The sequence below is a fragment of the Salvelinus alpinus genome, chromosome 11 (assembly GCF_045679555.1).
Source record: "Salvelinus alpinus chromosome 11, SLU_Salpinus.1, whole genome shotgun sequence".
Lineage (NCBI taxonomy): Eukaryota > Metazoa > Chordata > Actinopteri > Salmoniformes > Salmonidae > Salvelinus > Salvelinus alpinus.
Window position 1 is genome coordinate 8765428 of NC_092096.1, and position 17947 is coordinate 8783374.

Here is a 17947-nt window from a genome sequence, read left to right on the forward strand (position 1 = left end):
AAACTGTGTTCTGTACAGTGTAGGCTACTCTTCACTGATAAACTGTGTTCTGTACAGTGTAGGCTACTCTTCACTGATAAACTGTGTTCTGTTGGGGATTTAAAAAACATTTTTTATCTTTATTTATCTAGGCAAGTGTTGGTTCCGTTTTTCTGTGCTCCGTTTTATTTACTTAACAAATAAGGAACACTCAAAATGTGCACTTATAAGTCATTACAATTTTAATCAAAATACAGCTTTAGACAGAAGTCAAAGATCAAACATCACATACACAACTAGTGTCTCTCCTGAGTTCTGCCCTATAAGAAAAGTCCAAGTTGCTTTAATCATGCTTGTAGTCAGCCCCCTGTGATGTCACTGCATACGTCATTACCTGCTACTCCTCAGACCAAACCCATGCATACACAGCTATACAAACTTGCAAGAGATACAATAGTTCCAGTGTTTTCTAAGTCCTCAGCAGTAAATGTCCACTACCCCAAGTGGATGTCTAGAGGTATGTCTGACTGGCTTCTTATCTCTCCTACTCCCCTGCAGGGCTCTATGTTTATCTTTGAAGTGCTTTCTCACAGACCCCATACAATAATTTCACACATTTCTCAGATCATTTCTTTATAAGAGGTAGAGACTTAGAAAATACTGTGGAACAATTTTAAAACCTTATAATGAATATATATATATAGTTAATCTGTAGTCTAGGACCTTATAAATCTATTAATACAACATAAGCATAAACAAATATTATAATACATCAAACATTTGGTGCAGCCCCTATCATGACCCCATCATTCCCCCCTTTGAGACTCACCCAGAGTCTCACACCATCAACCATAAAATTCTCCTCTGATATCAAACAAATTTGTCAATCCCCCGGATCCATTTGATCCCAGGGATGGCCTGCTAAAGGAAAAAAACACTCCTGAGGTTCCTGGAATGCTGGTAGTGGTGGGTTGAGTCTGTCTATACTCCCATTCTTCCTTCTTCCTTCTACCACATGAAGTAAGTTTGTTCCCTTCTTGTGACCACCCCAAGTCCCCATTTTCATTTTTTATATGTATTGAAAGCAGTAACTATCCTCAATGTAGGTGGAACATTTCACGACTCTAGGACAAATAAAATGTATACAAGATATCTTCAGTAGTTTTGAAATGTTATGTTCGTTAATAGTAAAATATGGTCGTTTTTCAATTTCCTGAAAAGTGTGTTTTGGAGATAAGAGGTTTTCACCCTACAGCGATGATATGTGATACCGTGGCTTTCCTAAATAATATTGGCACATCACCATATCCCTCTATAGCTGATGTCTACAGTTGAAAATAAGCGAAGGGGAAGCGTGGTAGCCTAGAGGTTAGAGTGTTGGGTTAGCAACTGAAAGGTCACTGGTTCAAATACTAGAGCTGACAAGGTGACAAATCTGTCTCTGTGCCCTTGAGCAAGGCACCTAATTTGCTCCAAGGGCACCGTACTACTATGACTGACCCTGTAAAACAACCCATTTCACTGCACATATCTGGTGTGTGTGACAATAAAATCATTTTTTTGGGGGGGGGGGGGATTTAAATGGCCTAAAGCTGCTTCCCAACTCACAGGTGACATCTGCAGCCAGATCCACCCCAACTTCTGTTAAAACACAGTTCAGCACCTCAATCCAATCCTTGATGTACCTGCACTTATTTCAATGATCAATTTCAGCATCTCATTTCTTTTACGACTTCGTGATATTTTGTTCCATATTCCCTTAAGGATATCAGAGTATTCAGGCTGCAATGTGGCCACAATGATAAGACAGGCAATGAGCTCAAACAGATGTGGGTTTTTCATGGCAACATTGGTGAATCTTGACAACATTTGAACATTGTTTGTCTCCACCAAGTAGAACAATATGTTTTCTAGAATGGTCCTGAGAGGGATTGCATATTCAATCACACTCTGAGTTTCATGAGTTCCCTGACATTTGTAAGAAAAGCCACCAGTATGCATGGCAATCACCTGGCAGCCATATACTGGGATGCCATTAATTACTTGACAATGACTGGGATTTATAACCGGAGACCCAGAGGCTCCATTAAAGCAGAAGGTGTTATAGGTCAGCACATCCCGTTTCCCCTGTATTATCTGCTCATAAAACGCTTTGTCCAACTCATTACCCAAAATGCTTTCTTTGATTATCATGATCGAGCTCTGGTTCTCTCCTAAATGTTTGCTCTCAGCTGCATTTCTTTGTTCCACCTCTATTATGGTCGTGGAGTCCATCTTTTTAATCCCTCCATCTGGATGGCCAACGATGTAGATCCCACCTGTCTGAGGGACTGGGCCATACTTCTGAAGGAGACCTGGAGGAAACTTCTTGCCTTTTAATGGGGTACTCAACTCCAGTATGGCATAGTCAACCTGACGCCCCCACCTATCAACTCCATATTGGAGGGCAACCACTTCTGGTTTAACATTTACCTTCCACTGACCTGATCCAAGTGGGTTGTCAAAATTAAACGTGACAGTTGTGGGAACCAACAGTGTCTTTCCCTGAAGTACACCTTTATCCTTGAACAAATGACCATTTGTCAGGATGAGGTTATCGAACAGCAGGAAACCTGTTCCTTCGATCAATTCGTGTTTGACCTTACAGACTGAGGTGGTCAATTCTGCCAGCTCTGTTAACCTGTACACTTCAGTAAAACCCTCCGCTTTCTTACCAAATTCCTCCCTCATCAACTCTATCACTTCAGACTCAGATTTCTCCTGTGGATACCTACTCTTCATGTGATCTAGTAAACCTTTAAACTGGTCGCATAAGATCTGCTGAATTTTCCTAGAATCTGGCATGGGAATGTATTTTTGTTTCTTATTTGCCTGTATTTCCTGTCGCTCCTGTGTCATATTTCCCACAGAGGGCCCCTCCTCTGATGTTGAACTTGGGTTGGACTGAGAGGGTTGTGGCGGATTCTTTAGAATAATTTGAAATGTGCGATCTGTTAGGTTGTTTACTACAGTGGACATAGTAATATTTGTTTGTTTTTGGGGTGCCTCACAAAGTGTACATGTTTTTTCAAACACTATGTCTGAGAAACGCCCATCTGATTCCAGAGCTGTCTTGACTGTATCCCCACATTTTGCATAGATACACAGAGGGCTAAAATGCTTAAGTTTTTGGTTTTTAAGTAGCTCCTTGCTTGTGGTGTTTTTCCCACCTGTTGTCTTAACACAGAAAATGACAAATGTGGATTTTTGCTGTGCAAGTTCTTTTCCCTGTGCAAGTTCTTTTCCCTGTGCAAGTTCTTTTCCCTGTGCAAGTTCTTTTCCCTGTGCAAGTTCTTTTCCCTGTTCAAGTTCTTTTCCCTGTGCAAGTTCTTTTCCCTGTGCAAGTTCTTTTCCCTGTTCAAGTTCTTTTCCCTGTTCAAGTTCTTTTCCCTGTTCAAGTTCCCTTTTCCCATCTATGGCCGGTGTTTCAGTTTTACAGTTAATAATGTTGATAATGAGATTCTCTTTCTCTTCAATTAGGAAACATGGAAAGTGCTCCGCTATGGCCCCTTTTTGATTCACAATGACAACTTCTCTCCCCTCCACCTTATCTATGAGTTTACAGAATATCTCATTTCTTTTGAGAACTTCTAATATGGTGCCAGGTTCGGTACAGGTGATTTCCCCTTTATCTGTCAGGCCTGTGTCTCCGCTAGAAAAGTAGAATCGGTGACAGTGTTCTTCCTGTGGAGGAATTTATAAAGTATGTCACTGTTCTTTATAAAAAAATTATTTGTCTGGTTAAATGATAATAAATCATGACCCATAACATATTCAGAGGACTCTTAGGCATGTTAAAGCTTATCAAAACCTGATAGTCATTATCAATATACTAAACAAATACATGATGGATTAGAAATGTGTTATAAACATTATACTGACCTTGGTATTATGAGGTTCAGGCATTTTCATTGTTTTGTTATTTGAAGCCATTTGCTCTGACGATGGATCACTCTGGAGCATTCCTGAGTTAAGTATATGTGCAAGTGTTAAAAAAAGAGTGGGGAACACCCAGCAGAATTCAACATGAATTCATGGACTCAACGAAACAAAGTTTACAGTTTTAACAAAAAGAAACATGACAACAAAGCAATTAAAACATGCGTTCTCACTCAACACCGACCTGTACCCTTCCCTTCTCATTGTAATATATATATATATATATAAACACTAACAAGACTGACCTGAACCCTTCCCTTCTCATTGTAATATATATATATATATATATAAACACTAACAAGACTGACCTGAACCCTTCCCTTCTCATTGTAATATATATATATAAACACTAACAAGACTGACCTGTTCCCTTCCCTTCTCATTGTAATATATATATATATATAAACACTAACAAGACTGACCTGTACCCTTCCCTTCTCATTGTAATATATATATATAAACACTAACAAGACTGACCTGTTCCCTTCCCTTCTCATTGTAATATATATATATATATAAACACTAACAAGACTGACCTGAACCCTTCCCTTCTCATTGTAATATATATATATATATATATAAACACTAACAAGACTGACCTGAACCCTTCCCTTCTCATTGTAATATATATATATAAACACTAACAAGACTGACCTGTACCCTTCCCTTCTCATTGTAATATATATATATAAACACTAACAAGACTGACCTGTTCCCTTCCCTTCTCATTGTAATATATATATATATATAAACACTAACAAGACTGACCTGAACCCTTCCCTTCTCATTGTAATATATATATATATATATATAAACACTAACAAGACTGACCTGAACCCTTCCCTTCTCATTGTAATATATATATATAAACACTAACAAGACTGACCTGTACCCTTCCCTTCTCATTGTAATATATATATATAAACACTAACAAGACTGACCTGTTCCCTTCCCTTCTCATTGTAATATATATATATATATAAACACTAACAAGACTGACCTGTACCCTTCCCTTCTCATTGTAATATATATATATACAGTGGGGAGAACAAGTATTTGATACACTGCCGATTTTGCAGGTTTTCCTACTTACAAAGCATGTAGAGGTCTGTAATTTTTATCATAGGTACACTTCAACTGTGAGAGACCGAATCTAAAACAAAAATCCAGAAAATCACATTGTATGATTTTTAAATAATTAATTTGCATTTTATTGCATGACATAAGTATTTGATCACCTACCAACCAGTAAGAATTCCGGCTCTCACAGACCTGTTAGTTTTTCTTTAAGAAGATCTCCTGTTCTCCACTAATTACCTGTATTAACTGCACCTGTTTGAACTCGTTACCTGTATAAAAGACACCTGTGCACCCACTCAATCAAACAGACTCCAACCTCTCCACAATGGCCAAGACCAGAGAGCTGTGTAAGGACATCAGGGATAAAATTGTAGACCTGCACAAGGCTGGGATGGGCTACAGGACAATAGGTAAGCAGCTTGGTGAGAAGGCAACAACTGTTGGCGCAATTATTCGAAAATGGAAGAAGTTCAAGATGACGGTCAATCACCCTCGGTCTGGGGCTCCATGCAAGATCTCACCTCGTGGGGCATCAATGATCATGAGGAAGGTGAGGGATCAGCCCAGAACTACACGGCAGGACCTGGTCAATGACCTGAAGAGAGCTGGGACCACAGTCTCAAAGAAAACCATTAGTAACACACTACGCCGTCATGGATTAAAATCCTGCAGCGCACGCAAGGTCCCCCTGCTCAAGCCAGCGCATGTCCAGGCCCGTCTGAAGTTTGCCAATGACCATCTGGATGATCCAGAGGAGGAATTGGAGAAGGTCATGTGGTCTGATGAGACAAAAATAGAGCTTTTTGGTCTAAACTCCACTCGCCGTGTTTGGAGGAAGAAGAAGGATTAGTACAACCCCAAGAACACCATCCTAACCGTGAAGCTTGGAGGTGGAAACATCATTCTTTGGGGATGCTTTTCTGCAAAGGGGACAGGACGACTGCACCGTATTGAGGGGAGGATGGATGGGGCCATGCATCGTGAGATCTTGGCCAACAACCTCCTTCCCTCAGTAAGAGCATTGAAGATAGGTCGTGGCTGGGTCTTCCAGCATGACAACGACCCAAAACACACAGCCAGGGCAACTAAGGAGTGGCTCCGTAAGAAGCATCTCAAGGTCCTGGAGTGGCCTAGCCAGTCTCCAGACCTGAACCCAATAGAAAATCTTTGGAGGGAGCTGAAAGTCCGTATTGCCCAGCGACAGCCCCGAAACCTGAAGGATCTGGAGAAGGTCTGTATGGAGGAGTGGGCCAAAATCCCTGCTGCAGTGTGTGCAAACCTGGTCAAGAACTACAGGAAACGTATGATCTCTGTAATTGCAAACAAAGGTTTCTGTACCAAATATTAAGTTCTGCTTTTCTGATGTATCAAATACTTATGTCATGCAATAAAATGCAAATTAATTACTTAAAAATCATACAATGTGATTTTCTGGATTTTTGTTTTAGATTCCGTCTCTCACAGTTGAAGTGTACCTGTGATAAAAATTACAGACCTCTACATGCTTTGTAAGTAGGAAAACCTGCAAAATCGGCAGTGTATCAAATACTTGTTCTCCCCACTGTATATAAACACTAACAAGACTGTCCTGTACCCTTCCCTTCTCATTGTAATATATATATATATATAAACACTAACAAGACTGACCTGTACCCTTCCCTTCTCATTGTAATATATATATATATATATATAAACACTAACAAGACTGACCTGTTCCCTTCCCTTCTCATTGTAATATATATATATATATATAAACACTAACAAGACTGACCTGTTCCCTTCCCTTCTCATTGTAATATATATATATATATATAAACACTAACAAGACTGACCTGTTCCCTTCCCTTCTCATTGTAATATATATATATATATATAAACACTAACAAGACTGACCTGTTCCCTTCCCTTCTCATTGTAATATATATATATATATATAAACACTAACAAGACTGACCTGTACCCTTCCCTTCTCATTGTAATATATATATATATATATAAACACTAACAAGACTGACCTGTACCCTTCCCTTCTCATTGTAATATATATATATATATATATAAACACTAACAAGACTGACCTGTACCCTTCCCTTCTCATTGTAATATATATATATAAACACTAACAAGACTGACCTGAACCCTTCCCTTCTCATTGTAATATATATATATATATATATAAACACTAACAAGACTGACCTGAACCCTTCCCTTCTCATTGTAATATATATATATATATATATAAACACTAACAAGACTGACCTGTTCCCTTCCCTTCTCATTGTAATATATATATATATATATATAAACACTAACAAGACTGACCTGTTCCCTTCCCTTCTCATTGTAATATATATATATATATATATATATAAACACTAACAAGACTGACCTGTACCCTTCCCTTCTCATTGTAATATATATATATATATATATAAACACTAACAAGACTGACCTGAACCCTTCCCTTCTCATTGTAATATATATATATATATATATATAAACACTAACAAGACTGACCTGAACCCTTCCCTTCTCATTGTAATATATATATATATAACAAGACTGACCTGTACCCTTCCCTTCTCATTGTAATATATATATATATATATATAAACACTAACAAGACTGACCTGAACCCTTCCCTTCTTGTAATGTATATATATATATATATAAACACTAACAAGACTGACCTGAACCCTTCCCTTCTCATTGTAATATATATATATAAACACTAACAAGACTGACCTGTACCCTTCCCTTCTCATTGTAATATATATATATATATATATATATATATATAAACACTAACAAGACTGACCTGTACCCTTCCCTTCTCATTGTAATATATATATATATATATATATATATAAACACTAACAAGACTGACCTGTACCCTTCCCTTCTCATTGTAATATATATATATATATATAAACACTAACAAGACTGACCTGTACCCTTCCCTTCTCATTGTAATATATATATATATATAAACACTAACAAGACTGACCTGAACCCTTCCCTTCTCATTGTAATATATATATATATATAAACACTAACAAGACTGACCTGTACCCTTCCCTTCTCATTGTAATATATATATATATATATATAAACACTAACAAGACTGACCTGTACCCTTCCCTTCTCATTGTAATATATATATATAAACACTAACAAGACTGACCTGTACCCTTCCCTTCTCATTGTAATATATATATATAAACACTAACAAGACTGACCTGAACCCTTCCCTTCTCATTGTAATATATATATATTTATATATAAACACTAACAAGACTGACCTGTACCCTTCCCTTCTCATTGTAATATATATATATAAACACTAACAAGACTGACCTGAACCCTTCCCTTCTCATTGTAATATATATATATTTATATATAAACACTAACAAGACTGACCTGAACCCTTCCCTTCTCATTATTGTATAATAGAAACCTCACAGCCTACGATAACATTCCTACTGCCAGTGACAATGTAGAGCCTGTTTGTTAATGTTCTATTCAAAGTATTATATAAATGTTTAGTAACCTACCTCTGTTACTGCGTTGGCTGATCTGAGACCTGAAAGACGAAGTTGTGTCAGTGATCATTGCTTTTATAGTTGCGTATGTAAATAAGTATGTTTTTATACATGCGCAATGATGAATATTAATAGACACACCCTGTGGAAAGTTACTGGTTAAACCAGGTGTTACCCAATGGACCAACTGCCATTTTTACCCTGGGAGCTGGTTCAGGATTATGATGATGATATTGTCTTGGTGTTTGAGGAAGAGAAATACCAGCAAAATATGATTGAAATATGTCTCGCCTTTCAATGTCTTTTTAAGTCTTTTCAACCCCCAAAATATATTTCCAACGTCTTGTGCTCATAGGGAGGACTCCTGTTGACCTTTAAATTAAATAGCATTTCCTTAATTGATTAATTAATTGCTCTTGTCATCTTTCCTCGCCACCATCTGTTGGTGGCAAGTGACGCACCTTCTCGGGTTCCCAATTGGCACATCGATCTAAGGCACTGCATCTCAGTGCTAGAGGCTTCACTACAGTCCCTGGGTCGAATCCAGGCTGTATCACAACTGCTCTTGATCTTTGATCAAATAAAGTTAATACAGTAAGTCAGAGCAGATGAAATCGTCAAGCTATCTGACATAAGACAATGGCTCAATGTTTGTTGCTAACAGCTACAGCCTTCATGGGTAACACTTTAGGATAGTCTATCAGTGGATGTTCGACAAAAGACCATTCGTGTTCTGCTGTTGAGTTGACCTGCACACCGTCATGCCCCACCCTAAACCAACCGGTTTCAGTCTATTCAATTCAAATAGCTTCCGTACTTCTCATCACAGAACTAACATAGAATAATCATGCTAGATCACATTCCTAAGCATGAATCATGAAGTCACCTGAGCAGGTTCTAGAAACAGCTGTAGCCCTCAAGACAGTCATAACTAAGACAGTTCTCTGTTAGCATGACCCATAGGTTTTCTCTTTGTTTCCACCATGCTAATGCTATCGTTCCTGGATAGCTACGATGGCACCACAGACAAAGAGCATTCTTTAGCTAAGAATATGTGCATGTGCAGAGGGGTTAAAAAAAGAGTGGGTAACACCCAACAGGATACAACATGAATTCACTGACTCAACTAAAAGTCCCCCAACAAGATTCAACATGAATTCACTGACTCAACTAAAAGCCCCCCAACAAGATTCAACATGAATTCACTGACTCAACTAACAGCCCCCCAACAAGATTCAACATGAATTCATGGACTCAACTTCAATCCCCCCCAACAAGATTCAACATTAATTCATGGACTCAACTTCAATCCCCCCCAACAAGATTCAACATTAATTCATGGACTCAACTTCAATCCCCCCCAACAAGATTCAACATTAATTCATGGACTCAACTTCAATCCCCCCCAACAAGATTCAACATTAATTCATGGACTCAACTTCAATCCCGCCCAACAAGATTCAACATGAATTCATGGACTCAACTTCAATCCCCCCCAACAAGATTCAACATGAATTCATGGACTCAACTTCAAGCCCCCCCAACAGGATTCAACATTAATTAATGGACTCAACTTAAAGCCCCCCAACAGGATTCAACATGAATTCATGGACTCAACTTAAAGCCCCCCAACAGGATTCAATATGAATTCATGGACTCAACTAAAAGCCCCCCAACAGGATTCAACATGAATTCATGGACTCAACTTAAAGCCCCCCAACAGGATTCAACATGAATTCATGGACTCAACTAACAGCCCCCCAACAGGATTCAACATTATTTCATGGACTCAATTAAACAAAGTTTACAGTTTGAACAAAAAGAAACAAATCAATAATAACATGGGTTCTCTCTTCACAAGTAGATTGGTTTTCACTTGTCATGATTGGTCAAATGTGATTTGAATGGGACCACATTTTGGATTCTCTCTTCCTCTTTGTTTTGGGACATTTAGTCAAACACACTTTTATCCCTGTTTCATATTATCATGGTTTAAAAGACATTCCCTTCTCATTGTAATATATATACAATGAGATATACAATATATATAAACACTAACAAGACTGACCTGTACCCTTCCCTTCTCATTGTAATATATATATATATATAAACACTAATAAGACTGACCTGAACCCTTCCCTTCTCATTGTATATATATATATATAAACACTAACAAGACTGACCTGAACCCTTCCCTTCTCATTGTAATATATATATATATATATATAAACACTAACAAGACTGACCTGTACCCTTCCCTTCTCATTGTAATATATATATATATATAAACACTAACAAGACTGACCTGAACCCTTCCCTTCTCATTGTAATATATATATATAAACACTAACAAGACTGACCTGAACCCTTCCCTTCTCATTGTAATATATATATATATATATATATAAACACTAACAAGACTGACCTGTACCCTTCCCTTCTCATTGTAATATATATATATATATATATAAACACTAACAAGACTGACCTGAACCCTTCCCTTCTCATTGTAATATATATATATATATATATAAACACTAACAAGACTGACCTGTACCCTTCCCTTCTCATTGTAATATATATATATATATATAAACACTAACAAGACTGACCTGTACCCTTCCCTTCTCATTGTAATATATATATATATATAAACACTAATAAGACTGACCTGAACCCTTCCCTTCTCATTGTAATATATATTTATATATAAACACTAACAAGACTGACCTGAACCCTTCCCTTCTCATTGTAATATATATATATAAACACTAACAAGACTGACCTGAACCCTTCCCTTCTCATTATTGTATAATAGAAACCTCACAGCCTAAGATACCAATCCTACTGCCAGTGACAATGTAGAGCCTGTTTGTTAATGTTCTATTCAAAGTATTATACAATGTTTAGTAACCTACCTCTGTTACTGCGTTGGTTAAAAGAGGAAGTTGTGTCAGTGATCATTGCTTTTATACCTGTACTATTTTCATATGTAGGTATGTTTTATACCTGTACTACTTTCATATGTAGGTATGTTATATGTTATATACCTGTACTATTTTCATATGTAGGTATGTTTTATACCTGTACTACTTTCATATGTAGGTATGTTATATGTTATATACCTGTACTATTTTCATATGTAGGTATGTTATATACCTGTACTACTTTCATATGTAGGTATGTTATATACCTGTACTATTTTCATATGTAGGTATGTTATATACCTGTACTATTTTCATATGTAGGTATGTTATATGTTATATACCTGTACTATTTTCATATGTAGGTATGTTATATACCTGTACTACTTTCATATGTAGGTATGTTATATACCTGTACTATTTTCATATGTAGGTATGTTATATACCTGTACTATTTTCATATGTAGGTATGTTATATACCTGTACTACTTTCATATGTAGGTATGTTTTACACCTGCGCAATGAAGGGAATTAATATACACACCCTGTGGAAAGGTACTGGCTAAACCAGGTGCTCAACGTTTGTTGTTAGCAACTACAGCCTTTATTACTAATGCTTTAAGATAGTCTAGCAACTGCACATCCTCATGCCAACCGGGTTCTAATGGGATAAGACAGCTGGCATACTATTCCAATACCTTCCATACTCATCACAGTCCTAATCGATAGACTAAACATGTTAAGGCCATTTCCCTGAGCCTGAATCATTCAGTCGACTGAACAGGTGCTAGCAACTGCTTTAGCCATCACTGTTAATACAACTTCCTGTCCCAATGAATTGAACATCATTTAATGGACTCAACAAAATAAGTCAACACTGTTATTTTTACACCCCCTTTTTTACTGTGTAGCTACCCTTCCTCCTAGACTTTTACTGTGTAGCTACCCTTCCTCCTAGACTTTGATTGTTGCTTTCATGATATGGTTATTTGTATTTATTTATCTGCATCTGTGCGGTTAAAGGGAAGGACATTATTGCGCTTTTAAAAAATACACATTTAAACTGGATTTGAGATCAAATGTTTTATATTAGGTGACAGTACATAATGTCACCTTTTATTTCAGGGTATTTTTTACCATGGCATCCGACAGGAGACCGTCCAACCATTAATGATGTATACGGGTAAGATAGTCTAGCTAGCTACATTATCAGATATTACACGTTTCTAATTTTGACAGAAAGAGACATTTGCTTGGCTAGCTGTAGCCAAGCAAATGTCATCGAATAGCATCAATAGCATCGAATAGTCCAATAGCATCGAATAGTCCCCGCGATATGCAACTGTTCAGGGAAGTCAGGAACCAATACACGCAGTCAGTCAGGAAAGCAAATGCCAGCTTTTTCAAGCAGAAATTTGCATCCTGTAGCTCTAACTCCAAAAAGTTCTGGGACACTGTAAAGTCCATGGAACAAGAGCACCTCCTCCCAGCTGCCCACTGCACTGAGGATAGGTAACACGGTCACCACCGATAAATCCGTGATAATCGAAGACTTCAACAAGCATTTCTCAACGGCTGGCCATGCCTTCCTCCTGGCTACTCCAACCTTGGCCAACAGCTCCGCCCCCCTGCTGCTACTCACCCAAGCCTCCCCAGCTTCTCCTTTACCCAAATCCAGATAGCAGATGTTCTGAAAGAGCTGCAAAACCTGGACCCATACAAATCAGCTGGGCTTGACAATCTGGACCCTCTATTTCTGAAACTGTCCGCCGCCATTGTCGCACCCCCTATTACCAGCCTGTTCAACCTCTCCTTCGTATCATCTGAGATCCCCAAGGATTGGAAAGCTGCCGCGGTCATCCCCCTCTTCAAAGGGGGAGACACCCTGGACCCAAACTGTTACAGACCTATATCCATCCTGCCCTGCCTATCTAAGGTCTTCGAAAGCCAAGTCAACAAACAGATCACTGACCATCTCGAATCCCACCGTACCTTCTCCGCTGTGCAATCCGGTTTCCGAGCCGGTCACGGGTGCACCTCAGCCACGCTCAAGGTACTAAACGATATCATAACCGCCATCGATAAAAGACAGTACTGTGCAGCTGTCTTCATCGACCTGGCCAAGGCTTTCGACTCTGTCAATCACCATATTCTTATCGGCAGACCCAGTAGCCTCGGTTTTTCTAATGACTGCCTTGCCTGGTTCACCAACTACTTCGCAGATAGAGTTCAGTGTGTCAAATCGGAGGGCATGTTGTCCGGTCCTCTGGCAGTCTCTATGGGGGTACCACAGGGTTCAATTCTCGGGCCGACTCTTTTCTCTGTATATATCAATGATGTTGCTCTTGCTGCGGGCGATTCCCTGATCCACCTCTACGCAGACGACACCCTTCTGTATACTTCTGGCCCTTCCTTGGACACTGTGCTATCTAACCTCCAAACGAGCTTCAATGCCATACAACACTCCTTCCGTGGCCTCCAACTGCTCTTAAACGCTAGTAAAACCAAATGCATGCTTTTCAACCGTTCGCTGCCTGCACCCGCACGCCCGACTAGCATCACCACCCTGGATGGTTCCGACCTAGAATATGTGGACATCTATAAGTACCTAGGTGTCTGGCTAGACTGCAAACTCTCCTTCCAGACTCATATCAAACATCTCCAATCCAAAATCAAATCTAGAGTCGGCTTTCTATTTCGCAACAAAGCCTCCTTCACTCACGCCGCCAAACTTACCCTAGTAAAACTGACTATCCTACCGATCCTCGACTTCGGCGATGTCATCTACAAAATAGCTTCCAATACTCTACTCAGCAAACTGGATGCAGTTTATCACAGTGCCATCCGTTTTGTTACTAAAGCACCTTATACCACCTGGTATTATTTTTGGGTTACCAGGTGCATATTTTTAAAACGAATTTAAATTAATTTAGATGGGCTACACACCTCAATGCCCGAGATGGGAACATCATACTACGGGCCCAAGTCAGTGGGGGCCGGTTTGAGGGATTTATGGAGCTTTCCAAAAAAAGGTCTGAAAATACCACTGCGACCTGTATGCTCTAGTCGGCTGGCCCTCGCTACATGTTCGTCGTCAGACCCACTGGCTCCAGGTCATCTACAAGGCTATGCTAGGTAAAGCGCCGCCTTATCTCAGTTCACTGGTCACGATGGCAACACCCACCCGTAGCACACGCTCCAGCAGGTGTATCTCACTGATCATCCCTAAAGCCAAAACCTCATTTGGCCGCCTCTCCTTCCAGTTCTCTGCTGCCTGCGACTGGAACGAATTGCAAAAATCTCTGAAGTTGGAGACTTTTATCTCCCTCAACAACTTTAAACATCTGCTATCTGAGCAGCTAACCGATCGCTGCAGCTGTACATAGTCCATCAGTATATAGCCCACCCAATTTACCTACCTCATCCCCATACTGTTTTTATTTATTTACTTTTCTGCTCTTTTGCACACCAGTATCTCTACTTGCACATGATCATCTGATGATTTATCACCCCAGTGTTAACCTGCTAAATTGTAATTATTCACTCCTATGGCCTATTTATTGCCTACCTCCTCATGCCTTTTGCACACATTGTATATAGATTCTCTTTTTTTTTCTCTTTTTTTTTTCTACTATGTTATTGACTTGTTTATTGTTTACTCCATGTGTAACTCTGTGTTGTTGTCTGTTCACACTGCTATGCTTTATCTTGGCCAGGTCGCAGTTGTAAATGAGAACTTGTTCTCAACTAGCCTACCTGGTTAAATAAAGGTGAAATAAAAATAAAAAAATAAATAAAAATAATGTTAGCTAGCTAACATTGAACCTGGTTGGTTAGCTACCTGCAGATTCATGCAGTGTAGTAACGTCATGAGTTGTGATTATGGTTCATTATTTACCTAGCTAGCTAATGTTAGCTGGCTGGCTCGCTAGCTAACGTTACGTGTATGACCTTATTATTCGTATCTCAGAGCCATTTGCTTAGCTAGCTATAGCCTAATGTTAGCTAGCTAACATTGAACCTTGTTGGTTAGCTACCTGCAGATTCATGTTGGGATTATGGTTCATTGTTTACCTAGCTAGCTACATGTCTTAACAAAAGACTCCACTATTCAAGTAAGTTAACCATTTCGGGTGCGTTCGTAAATTCAGTCTGGCCATCTATTCTTATTTCAGAGCACTCTCGTCTGAGTGTGCCAGAGAGCGCAGAATAACTGATGAATTTACAAATCCTCAACATCCGTTGAATATGGCAGGTGTCAGTTGCCATCATCACAGTTACAGTCACCAACGCTCTGGATAACATGAAAACAGCCTAACCAGCTCTGCTAGGGAGAGTAAAATGGTCAGAGTGGGGTGTTCTCTCGTTATGTGTCTGGAAGTAGCTAGCAAGCTAGTCAATGTTAGCCAGTTAGCTTGGGTGCTTGACGTTCGGATCAACCCTTATCATCGACCAGAGCGTCTGGCGAGCGCTCTGAACTCGAAACGTTCTGAATTTACAAACGGACAATCTGACAGCACAGTTGCAGTCACCAACGCTCTGGATAACATAACAGCCTAACCAGCTCTTCTAAGGCGAGTAATGTTCAGTGAGCTGTTCTCTCTCACTTAGATGTCTGGAAGTAGCTAGCAAGTTAGCTTGGGTGCTTGACTGCTGTTGTTAGTACATTCAGATCAACCCATAAAGAGATGGGTGGAGCTAAAGCTTAAGAGGGTGTGAACGATGCTGAATGGGTGTAGACAAAGAAGGGCTCTCCAATAGTAGTAACAAAATATTCAAAGGCCATTTCTCAAGTTTATCAACTTTCAAAGCAAAATTACTTTCCCATTGTTTCTCAACTGTAGTGTATGTATACCATTTTGTAGCTCTGTGTCTCTACTGTTATCCAATGTAAAAAAACACAATTTCAAATGTTGTTACATAAGACCGGTTTGAGCTGGTCGGTCACATATTGTAATGCGTCTGTGTAGCTGGTGAGATGAGTCAGGCGCAGGACAGCAGATATGAGTAATGAAAGCAATTTTACTCAAATATATCACAATACACGTCGTATAAATACAAGGCCACAAATACGGACCGCAATACAATAAACAATTACTCACAAACATGGGGGAACAGAGGGTTAAATAATGAACAAGTAATTGGGGGATTGAAACCAGGTGTGTAAGACAAGGACAAAACAAACGGAAAATGAAAAGTGACGTCGATGGCGATGGCTAGAAGGCCAGTGACGTCGACCGCTGAACACCGCCCGAACAAGGAGAGGGACCGACTTTGGAGGAAGTCGTGACACATATCTGTTTTAACGTTTAGAATTGAAAGCACTTTATGTATCTTCTGTAGTTTCTCCATTTGAAGGAGTTATAAGTATTTGGACAAATTCACTTATGTGTATTGTTGGGTTCTGAGAATAGGAAATATACTTATTCATGTCACTGAGGGAGAGAGGGTAATGTATAACGTTTACATTATGTCAGGATATTTTATTGTTAGACATCAGGGATCCTCTGGGAAGGATCCTCTGGGAGGAGAAGAGACACAGTCTGGTACCAGTCACCATGACAGCCGTGAGTTGGGGAGGAGTGAGCACTTTGGGGTAGCGGTCAGGTCAGATGAAGTGAGGAAGAACAGATATCACTAAGGTTCTGTCTAGCAACAGAGATGCATTGGCTGTTCAGATGTGTAGGAGGAGACTCGGCGTAGGAGAAAGGGTTAAATATCAGTGCTTGTGTGAATATTACATTTACATTTAAGTCATTTAGCAGACGCTCTTATCCAGAGCGACTTACAAATTGGTGCATTCACCTTATGACATCCAGTGGAACAGCCACTTTACAATAGTGCATCTAAATCTTTTAAGGGGGGGGGGGGGGTCAGAAGGATTACTTTATCCTATCCTAATATGTCTTGGTCGATTCAGCTGGTCGATCCTTTGGGAAGAATAAACTTGGTTTAAGCTTTCATAGTGTCCGTCGAGTTCTTACTCTGATAATTAGAACATAACAGTCTTAAAGTAGTCCAAAGTGTAGTATTTGGTCCCATATTCCTAGAACGCAATGACTACATCAATCTTGTTACTCTACAAACTTGTTGGATGCACTTGCAGTTTGTTTTGGTTGTGCTTCAGATTATGTCATTTTGGAGTCACTTATTGTAAACAAGAATAGGTTTCTGAACACTTACACAATTAATTACCGTAATTACAGATAATCATTAATGAACCGTGAATAATGCAGGGTTGCAAACTGGTGAGGGCCTTTTTTGTGTTGGACTGAAACATGCAATAAATCCCTGCTAGGGGGGAAATGCAGGTTTTAACTAATTAATCAACAAAGAATATGATCTACATGATCCGTCTCTGTGTGTAAAATAAAAAAGTGGTTCATGTGAACCTAACTCAAAGCAAAAAAATGTAAAGAAAGCAATCCAATGTTATTTGTTGTC

At 39.2% G+C, this 17947-nt stretch overlaps 1 protein-coding gene and 2 long non-coding RNA genes across 4 annotated transcripts in view; 1 reads left to right on the plus strand and 2 right to left on the minus strand.

Moving 5' to 3' along the window:
- Positions 1 to 17947, plus strand: part of LOC139533549 (beta-2-microglobulin-like) — a 296734-nt gene that overhangs the window by 261074 nt on the left and 17713 nt on the right. The window lies entirely within an intron of this gene.
- The window catches only part of LOC139533552 (uncharacterized), a 277349-nt gene that overhangs the window by 237625 nt on the left and 21777 nt on the right, over positions 1 to 17947 (minus strand). The gene's annotated exons all lie outside the window — the stretch shown is intronic.
- Positions 205 to 8622, minus strand: LOC139533556 (uncharacterized). The gene is made up of 3 exons (XR_011666814.1): positions 8592 to 8622; positions 3901 to 3983; positions 205 to 3702 (listed from the first exon to the last, which is right to left on the minus strand). It is a non-coding gene; the product is annotated as an uncharacterized lncRNA (long non-coding RNA).